This window comes from Sinocyclocheilus grahami, unplaced genomic scaffold (assembly GCF_001515645.1).
Source record: "Sinocyclocheilus grahami isolate Dianchi unplaced genomic scaffold, SAMN03320097.WGS_v1.1 scaffold447.1, whole genome shotgun sequence".
In the NCBI taxonomy this organism is placed as follows: Eukaryota; Metazoa; Chordata; class Actinopteri; order Cypriniformes; family Cyprinidae; genus Sinocyclocheilus; species Sinocyclocheilus grahami.
This window is the reverse complement of record NW_015505626.1, coordinates 761,905-771,743: the sequence shown is the minus strand read 5'-3', so window position 1 is coordinate 771,743 and position 9,839 is coordinate 761,905. Positions and strand designations below refer to the sequence as shown.

The window sequence follows — 9,839 nt, the reverse complement described above, 5'->3', positions numbered from 1 at the left end:
GAAAGGAAAAATTGAAATCGCATCATATGACCCCTTTAAATGAACCATTTTGAAGAACATTTTAAAAATCTAAAGAACCTTTTTTTCACTATAAAATAACCTTTTCTGCATTTGAAAGTTTCCATGGATGTTCAAGACTCCACATGGAACCATTGATGCCAATAAAGAACCTTTGTTTTTAAAAGTGTACTGTAAGTTTCAAAACTCAAAACACCCTAGTTTAAGACATGAATTATTTTCTACCCTTCTGAAACAAAGATTAAAGATGGTTCTCTTTATAATTTCTGGAGCAGCGCAAATCTATCAGTGATTTGATTTCTGCATTTTCGCCAAGACTCCTGTTATAATCAATGATAAAACTTACACTGCTCTTATTTACATTGTGTTTGCATTATGATAGTTAGGATTAATTAGTATCTGTGCAGTAATTATGTTGCAGTAAGGAGATTATCGGTTATCATATAGACATGACCGTGTTCGGCTACAGTGCAGTGCTGCAACCTTGGATGCGATGAGAGAAGATCAAAATACAATGCTATGATCAAAATTGTTACAGTAGGTAATCGGTAAGTTTCCGCGAGAAGAGTTCTACATGTATAGTGATGCATATTGTTTCCATTGAAGTCTCACAGCAGACACACCCCTTCAAATGAAGTGTTCAAATCAGTGGCTAAGATCAGAGAAGAAAATTACTTTTTGTATATAAATTATGACCGTTTGCAATGCATTGCATGAGCCTTTTAACTATGGGTAACTTCAAACCATTAGTCACATGAAATATGCATGTTCATGAGAGCGACTCTTTTTGAGACAGTGGCATGCACTGCAGACACGTCCACAAAGATGCTGCACACAGATAGAGAAGCGCTGAGTCAGATGGTACCTCCCCATGAGCCTCTCTTCTCTAACCTCTTCTTCCTGTTGGTCTTGCTGTCGGATGAGGGCACTTTCAACTCAACACTCTGTTCCAAAACACAGAGTTATACACGTATAAGGACTTTTCACTGTGGTTCACAGACTAATAGCTCACTGACACAGCATCAAATTTCCACGGTGGAGTGACAACACGCTCACACAATTAGGCCATTTTAAACAGCTCATACTTGCACTGTATGCTACGCAGATTCATTTCAGAGCCCATATTAACAGCATCCATGCAAGTAGTGTCAGAATAGAGTATTTCTACTGCACCTTAAACTAAGCTGAATATATTAAAAAAAGCACTATATATATTTTGCAATATAGACATTATAAAGCAACAAACCAGTGGAACAAAACTACTCACTAGTTATTCAAAGGTGACAAAAAAAAAGCCCCGATTCAAGATCTGCATGCAAAAACTTTCTATTCAGTACAGTCTAAATCTAAACAAATTTAGCATTTTATAGCTCATGTTTGGGGTCTCTGTTCCATGCAGATTCATTGGCATATAGATCCAAATGTGATTAACTCCTCATGTAAACTAGATTTCATGACGATCAAGTTTATACTAGTTTGCAATAGCTCACTCCTGATAACCATTTTAATTGAGTATTTCCAACTAATGAAATAACTTTAAGGGAACACTCCACTATTTTTGGAAATAGGCTCATTTTCCAACTCCCCTAGAGTTAAACAGTTGAGTTTTACCATTTTCGAATCCATTCAGCAGATCTCCGGGTCTGGCGGTAGCACTTTTAGCTGTAGCTTAGCATTGGTCATTTTTGAGTGAGATGCTAACGGTCTAATCAGATTCAATGATCTAAGAGTTTTTATATTTTTCCTATTTAAAACTTGACTCTTCTGTAGTTACATCGTGTACCAAGACCGACGGAAAAACTCATTCCAGCGTAATAATCAAGGAACTTTGATATTGATATGAAAAATGATATTACGCAGCGCCTGAAAATAGTGCCCAGCTAGGTAACTTCCAATAAGCCTATTTTCAGGCGCTGTGTAATATCATTGCACCTGCTGCACCCATGGTACGGCAGCAAAGTTCCTTGATTATTACGCCGGAATGAGAGTATAGTTCCTAGCCATATCGGCCTAGAAAATCGCTTAGTACACGATGTAACTACAGAAGAGTCAAGTTTTAAATAGGAAAAATATCAAAACTCTTTGGTCATTTTTGAGCGAGATGCTAACGGTCTAATCAGATTCAATGACCTATGCTAAGCTGCAGCTAAAAGTGCTACCGCCAGACCCGGAGATCGGCTGAATGGATTCAAAAATGGTAAAACTCAACTGTTTAACTCTAGGGGAGTTGGAAAATGAGCCTGTTTTCAAAAATAGTGGAGAGTTCCTTTAAGCATTACACATTTGTGTGATTCATGTTGTTAATCACTATTATTTTACTGGCAAGATATGTAAAACAGGCTGTACCAATCAAATTATAATTAAGCCGTTTTCAACATCGATAAGAAACCCTTCTTGAATGCCAAATCAGCATATTAGACTGATTTCTGATGGATCATGTGACACTGAAGACTGGAGTAATGATGCTGAAAACTCAGCTTTAAAAAAAATCACAGAAATAAATTAAATTTTACTATATATTCACATAGAAAGCAGTTACTTTAAATTTGACAATATTACAGTTTTTACTGTTTTTTTTATCAACCGGGGGGGGGGTGCGGTACCGACCCTAAACTTTTGAATGGTAGTGTAGAAACTGTACATTTCAGAATTATGCCTGAGACTGAACTAGTGTACATATGCCTGAGACTGAACATTTAGACAGGCTGAACTAGTGTATAACCACGACCTTGTTTCAATTTTTATGGTCACTTCACGTTTACACATCCTGTCAGATCTTGATCAGAATAAGTGGCAAACCTTCTGCCTTTAGTCAACAGTCTGACTTGATATGACTAGGGTTAGTTTGTGTCACAAGAATGACTTTAGAACATTTTTAAAAATTGTACTGATTCCAAAGTCATTTCTCAAGTAACTCCATGCCTTCAATGGATTTTAAATGAGTTACCTTTCTGTTACTAGGTGGCGTTGCACTCTTTTTGGACATTTTGCTTTTGGGCTCCGGGGTTCCAATGTTGGGTAGAGGACAACCCTCCACACAAGACAGCATGCAGTTCTGGTACAGTGGAGAGCGGACAAACCTCGTGTAGCTGTCCATTTTCATCAGCTTGAAGATCTACAGCAGGGGAAAAGAATAAACCACAGTTACAGTAAATCATTTGAGACTTTCTTTGGGTATTTATAGTCAGAACTCATGTAAAGCAATTGCAGCAAAACATCATTTGTTATGAATAATGTGATCTTTTGGTTTAAATTTTGATCTTTTGGTCTAAATCTCAAAATAAAGGAGGGGCTTATTTGTAAAGTAAGTATCATATTATCCAAAAGATGCTTTACAGCATAGTTTCTAAATACACAAATCGCTTTTGCTCATTACATTTCCAGAAAAAGTAATATTTATGATATTTCATGACAGTATTGGCATGTGATTTTTATCATGCCACCCACCCATATCTCGTACCTGTCCCTGTGCTTTATTGAACATGTCGGGTGTAGGCGTCTCTAATGCGCTCTCTTCCATCTGGGCCGTATCGTCGATATTAACCGCATGCAGAGAGCTTTCAGAAAGAAAATTGTCGTAGATGGAACGCGCCTCTTTCTTCAGCTGATGGGGGACATTTGAGAGTTGTAGGGTGATAATTGCCTTTGATTTCTAGTTATGACTATAGATTCAGATCATACAGAGAAGAAACAAAGTGCAGATGCAGATGACAAACACACAAGCACAAATCAATGTGCGAAAACGGCATTTAGTGAATATATCATTGGGATGTTGGTATGGTAAACTAAGGGTTTTTAATCAGGGCTACTAAGATGACAAAAGGAAATGCATTAAAAGCATTAAATGAGGTGCAAGATCCTAGTTGTGTTACATTTCATCAATAGCTTACAATGTCGATGGAGACACATGGTCCGCTATCGTGCTCTTGAGAAAGGCATTAAACCCTAGATGGCTTTAAGAAGACTGTCCTGTATTTTTTTTCTTCTTCAATTTTACATGACTGCATATTTAACATATTAAACATCAATATAACAAATCCAGTTTCTGTACATTCAGTTTTACCTAAAAATAATATACAAACCCGATTCCAAAAAAGTTGGGACACTGTACAAATTGTGAATAAAAACAGAATGCAATGATGTGGAAGTTTCAAATTTCTTATTGCTACCTGTCCCAACTTTTTTGGAATGTGTAGCTCTCATGAAATCCAAAATGAGCCAATATTTGGCATGACATTTCAAAATGTCTCACTTTCAACATTTGATATGTTATCTATATTCTATTGTGAATAAAATATAAGTTTATGAGATTTGTAAATTATTCCATTCCTTTTTTACTCTCAATTTGTACAGTGTCCCAACTTTTTTGGAATTGGGTTTGTATACTAATTTTAAGTTATAATGTATCTTCCGAAATCCAAAATTCAAATTTAAATAGGATTAAGTTTAAATGGGTTTAAATAAGATTTTCTTTTTTAAATTTGATTTTCCCTTTACATTAAACATTTTCATCTTGAAAGTAAAAAAAAAAAAAAAAAAAAAAAAAAAAATGTATTTTGCATACCTCTTCCAGTTTAGTGGGTGGGATATTCTTGAACTTTTCACAGGCTTGGTAGAACAGGATATTCTCAGCACTCACCTCTGATTTGAGAAACTCCTGTGAGACAGGAAGAAAGAGAGAGAAAAACCACAACACTTCAATGATTCACACATTTAATTAACAAAAGCTCTAGGTGTAAATTGTGTTTTTACGAATGAATGCTTCCTTTTTATCATGACCTGTGCATCAACTTGCTACATCCTGACACATAAAATTAGTTTTAATAAGCTGAAATCCTGATCAACTGCTTGGATGCGAAGAGAAGAAATATTTGATTATGCTAATGTCTAATGCTACTGCCAACAACATGGAAAAATAACAAATTGTTTAATTTCATATCAGAAGCGAAAGCCATATCTCTTGAAAAGTAATAGCATTCATATTACTTGCAAAAACAAGAGGTTTGTTTAACTCACAATCCCTAACAATGATATAAATCTTGTATATGGGTGTGGTATTTCTCTAAATGCTCACACTCAAAGAAATACACAAAAAAAAAAAGTTTTATTCAGAGGCCCAAAGTGAGCAAAAATATGCAATTTGGAACAAATGCTGATATTTATATGTTACAAAATTAAGATGAAATTCTGATAGCTTGTAATGTAAATCAATGAGATCTTTAGAACAGTATAAAAGATACCAACATAAAATTATAGAAATATCAGTGGTCACTCTATATCTCCAACAATGTCTTAGTAAGATGATATTTAAATGTTTAGTTTGATGATCAAAACATAATACGAGATCATACAATGATGATTGAGAGATGAACAAATAAACGTTCCTCAAAAGCCTGATGATCATATTTGATATTCACTGATTTTTTGAAAAATATTGATGTCTGGATAATCAAGTTAAGCTGCATCAGTCCGGTAAGCGTTCATCTTGAAATATTACTAAGAATATCGAAAATTATTTCAACGTTTGCTTCATAAAAATCTGCATTAAATCTTACGGTGAAGTATCGCACACCGACATGGTCTTCAAGCAGGCGTTCGAAACACACCGCCCAGCTGACCACCCGACTGGCTGGACCATCAGCACATTGAGGACCACCTGAACTGCTCGAGCTCTCTGATAGGCTGGAACTGCTGCCACGACTTGATAACTTGAAGTTGAGCTCTGTTTGGAAATGGCAGTTAGAGATGAGTAAGACATGCATAAAAAGTGGTTTAAGTGATTGACATGATGCACTGGGTGACCCACTTGTGATCGGATCACAAGACTGACAAGAACAGTAAGTTTAGTGTAAAGAAATAACACTCACCCCCATCAGAAACTGCCTGGGTCTGCAAGACCAAACAAAAACAATCAGTCTACCATGAAATCAATGGAGGCCTGTATCATAGTCATGAATTAATGCATCACAGGAAATCACATTTTAACAGCTGCATGGTTTTTTTTTCTTTTTCTGAGCTGTACACTCACACAGGAAATGGGTGTGTTTGAAGTTAGAAAAAGTTCATTAGGGAGACATGACACGACTCAAACAGCATGTCACATTTAGTGAGGTTACCGTTCAGCCCACTGGGCAAAAACATGTTTGTGTGATAGAAAGTATCTTTGCCATGGAAACAATGTGAAAACCTGATTCAAAATGCTTATTTTCTCAGCGGCTCATCATGCATTCGCATTTCTTAAACACAATTTGCAAGCCATCTAAATAAAGACACACCATGGATTTTCTTTTATACAAGTTAATTGCAATAACTGCAAACTATAACTTTGCATTTTTTTTTTATAAAAAAAAAAAAGAAAGAAAAGGAATTGAAAGCTTGTGCCCAAAGGGATTTTTGTAAGACTTACTGCACTTCTAGGGAGAATGTTATATAATATTATATAAATATATAATATTATATTATATATAAATCTAATTCTTACCCTACAGACTTAAAGGAAAAGTTCACTCAGAAATTAAAACTTTAGAAGAAATGATTTTATTTTTGGAGAAAGCGTTACTGTGGATTATGGGCTGGTTAAAAATGTTAAAAAAAGTTATAAACATCTTAATGATGAATTTGTTTCTTACAAACACACAGCTTTATGCTTTACAACATGTTAATTGATGTACTGGAGTGGTGTGGATTACTTCTGCTGTTTGGACTCTCATTCTGACGGCACCCATTCACTGCAGAGGATCCATTGCGGAGCATGTGATGTAATGCTATATTTCTCCAAATCTGTTCCCATGAAGAAACAAACTCATCTACATCTTGGATATCCTGAGGATGAGTACATTATCAGCATATTTTAACGTTTGGATGAACTATTCCTTTTATCTAAAATAAACACTGCTGAATGTTTAGCATTATATTTACTTGTACGATTTAGGCAGACACTTGTCCTAAGCAGTTTACATTGCATTCAAGCTACGCATCTTATCGGTTCACAGATTCCCCCGGAATTGAACCAGTGACTTTTAGTTCCAATTGCGAATCATCTTAGCCCCTGAAGACATCCCTAGACTTCTCCAAAGCTGCTTTGTCAGATTCAGCTGAACGTCTGGGGACAGTTTTGTCCTCAAATAAAACACACACAGAGCAATTTGTAAATGCAAAGTCCCCTCTGACTGATTGTGGATGGAAAAACGGGCCAAAACTAGTTAAACAAGCCAACCAGAAGAAAACACCTGTCATGAAACAGCAGCAACACATTTGCGACTCCTCAAAGCAAACCGCTCACTTATCTCCCTGTGCCACAATCGGAATTTCTCACAGTTGAAATGCTCAACTAAACACCACAAACCAAAACCCATCACCTTCTGGATTGCAAATATTCATCAAATCATGTTTGGATTGCTGAAATGGAAGATTAAACACATGATCATGAACCTACAATGAAACAACTCTGAACATATGCACACAACCACACACCCATCAAACCGAACCAATCAGTGAAGCTGCATCTCTGAGCTGGAGAAAAACCACCAGCAGGCCTGAACCAGACTTACCATCTGACCCGCTGGCACTGCCAGAGTGTTCATTTTCTTGGACATGGCCACATCAGGGTAGGGTCGACCGTGCCCACACCGAGGACGTCGCTACAAACTGTTCCCCTCTACAGCTACGCTGCCTGCCAGCCCTCTTTCTTACAGCTCTGTCACTTCCTGTTTCAAAGGGAAGTCTTACCATAGCAACACACCGCAAGAGGAACTGCGGTTACTCTGACTAAACCTCTCTTTCGACTGTAAGCAACCCTTTGTGTGGTATGAGGCCTACGCTACAGCCCACCTACCCCTGCGCTTATGCACTCAAACGGACCTGATGAATGAGAGAATCAAATAACCAACCACGGTGGATAACCTCAACCCGTTAGGGGCCACAAATGTACTTAAACAGTCCGTAAAGTAACCAGTTTCTTGGTTACTAAAGTATAGTATGGAAACATGCACAACAGGCCTGAGAACTTGCACAATGAAACGTCCACGTCTTTTCATGTGGAGAGAAATGAAGCAACATTTTTCACAGCATTTGTCATACTGTGATGCCACACGTGCTGTGAATCAGAGCAGAGAGACTACTGTGAAAAATAATAATCAATGAATCTATAAACATAATGGATTACTGTCAGATCAGGGGAAGTTGTCAGAAAACTAAATATTTATATTAACTTTATCATTTTGCTTATCTTACCTAACAGCTTGTTAAATTTGCTGTAATGTGCCAATCATCAGTGGATTAACAGTCTCAATTAAAACTAAATTGTCTCTAATAAGAAGCAAAAAGCAAAAGCCATTTGAGGCTAAAATAATACTACATGGACAACAAATAAAAAAAAATTTAAAAAAAGAATAACAAAAATTTTCAAATATAATAAACATCCTATATAGAGAAAGAGAGATACTTTTTTTAGTATCTTATATTAACGATAAATGTAACCAAATGCGTTTGTATTCATACAGATTTTCATCATTCTATAAAATAAAATAATTTGCATCCACCTGTCCGCTCACCTGGTACGAGTTCGAGCGCATCTTCAACACGCGACTCTTGCTGAATTTGATCTGTAAAGATGCTCCTCTGGCCAGCCGAGAGAAGCTTTGGCTTAAACCTCTAATCGCCACCATATTACCTGCAGTCGTGAACACTAGAGACAGCGTGCGTTTAACCTGCGCGACACGCGTTCATGTGCGTTTGAGCGCTTCATCTTCAAACAGGTGAACGGAGAATCAGCTGACGCGTCGCGCATGCGCGGACCGCTTAAAGGACTTTTATTATTTTGATATTGCACAACATAAATTAAATTAAATTAAATTAAATTAGTTAATTCTGGATCAAAACTATAAAGAGCATATCTCCCCCTGCTCAGAATAAGTCAGAATAAATGTGATTTAATTTTCTTTATTTCTTTATTTTTATGTAGCATCGTTATATGGGCATATGTTTACAGTGCTTGCTAAAAAAAAATCGTGTTTTAAAAGCTTTTTCTTTTTTAATTTAGCTGCTCAGGTCATGGTATGACATTTTTTTTTTGATATTGCACAACATAAATTAAATTAAATTAAATTAAATTAGTTAATTCTGGATCAAAACTATAAAGAGCATATCTCCCCCTGCTCAGAATAAGTCAGAATAAATGTGATTTAATTTTCTTTATTTCTTTATTTTTATGTAGCATCGTTATATGGGCATATGTTTACAGTGCTTGCTAAAAAAAAAAATCGTGTTTTAAAAGCTTTTTCTTTTTTAATTTAGCTGCTCAGGTCATGGTATGACATTTTTAAAATATGATACAGTATTCAACCCGATCTCATGAAAGTGCGTATAAATAGTACGCCAAATAAAAACGAAAACTCTTGGTGTTGATATGCAAAAATGGACTTTGGCGTGTATATGCTACGCGATGGGTAGGTTTAGGGTTGTGGGGTAGATGCGTATTATATGTACGCGAAAACTGCGTATCTTATGCACGCTCAAAAAATTGGTATCATATGCACTCGAAAACTGCGTGTTTTATGCACGCCAAACACATGCGTATCATATGCACGCCAAAGTCCATTTTTGCGTATCAATACCACGATTTTTCGTTTTTATTTGGCGTGCTATTTATACGCATTTTCATGACACCGGGCTGTTTATTTACATTAGGGTGACCATACGTGCCATTTTCCCAGGACGCGTCCTGGCCAGGATTTCTATATTTTGTTTGCGTGTGCAGACCGATCGGTGTATGACATCAAAATACCTCGAGAGCATTTTGAAAGCATAAGGAACCGTCTGTA

General features: G+C 36.5%; 1 pseudogene; it reads right to left on the bottom strand.

Annotated features, from left to right (window-relative positions):
• LOC107552356 (regulator of G-protein signaling 14-like) overlaps positions 1-8,790 on the bottom strand; it is a 16,290-nt pseudogene extending 7,500 nt beyond the window's left edge.
• Between the last annotated feature and the right edge of the window lie 1,049 nt (positions 8,791-9,839).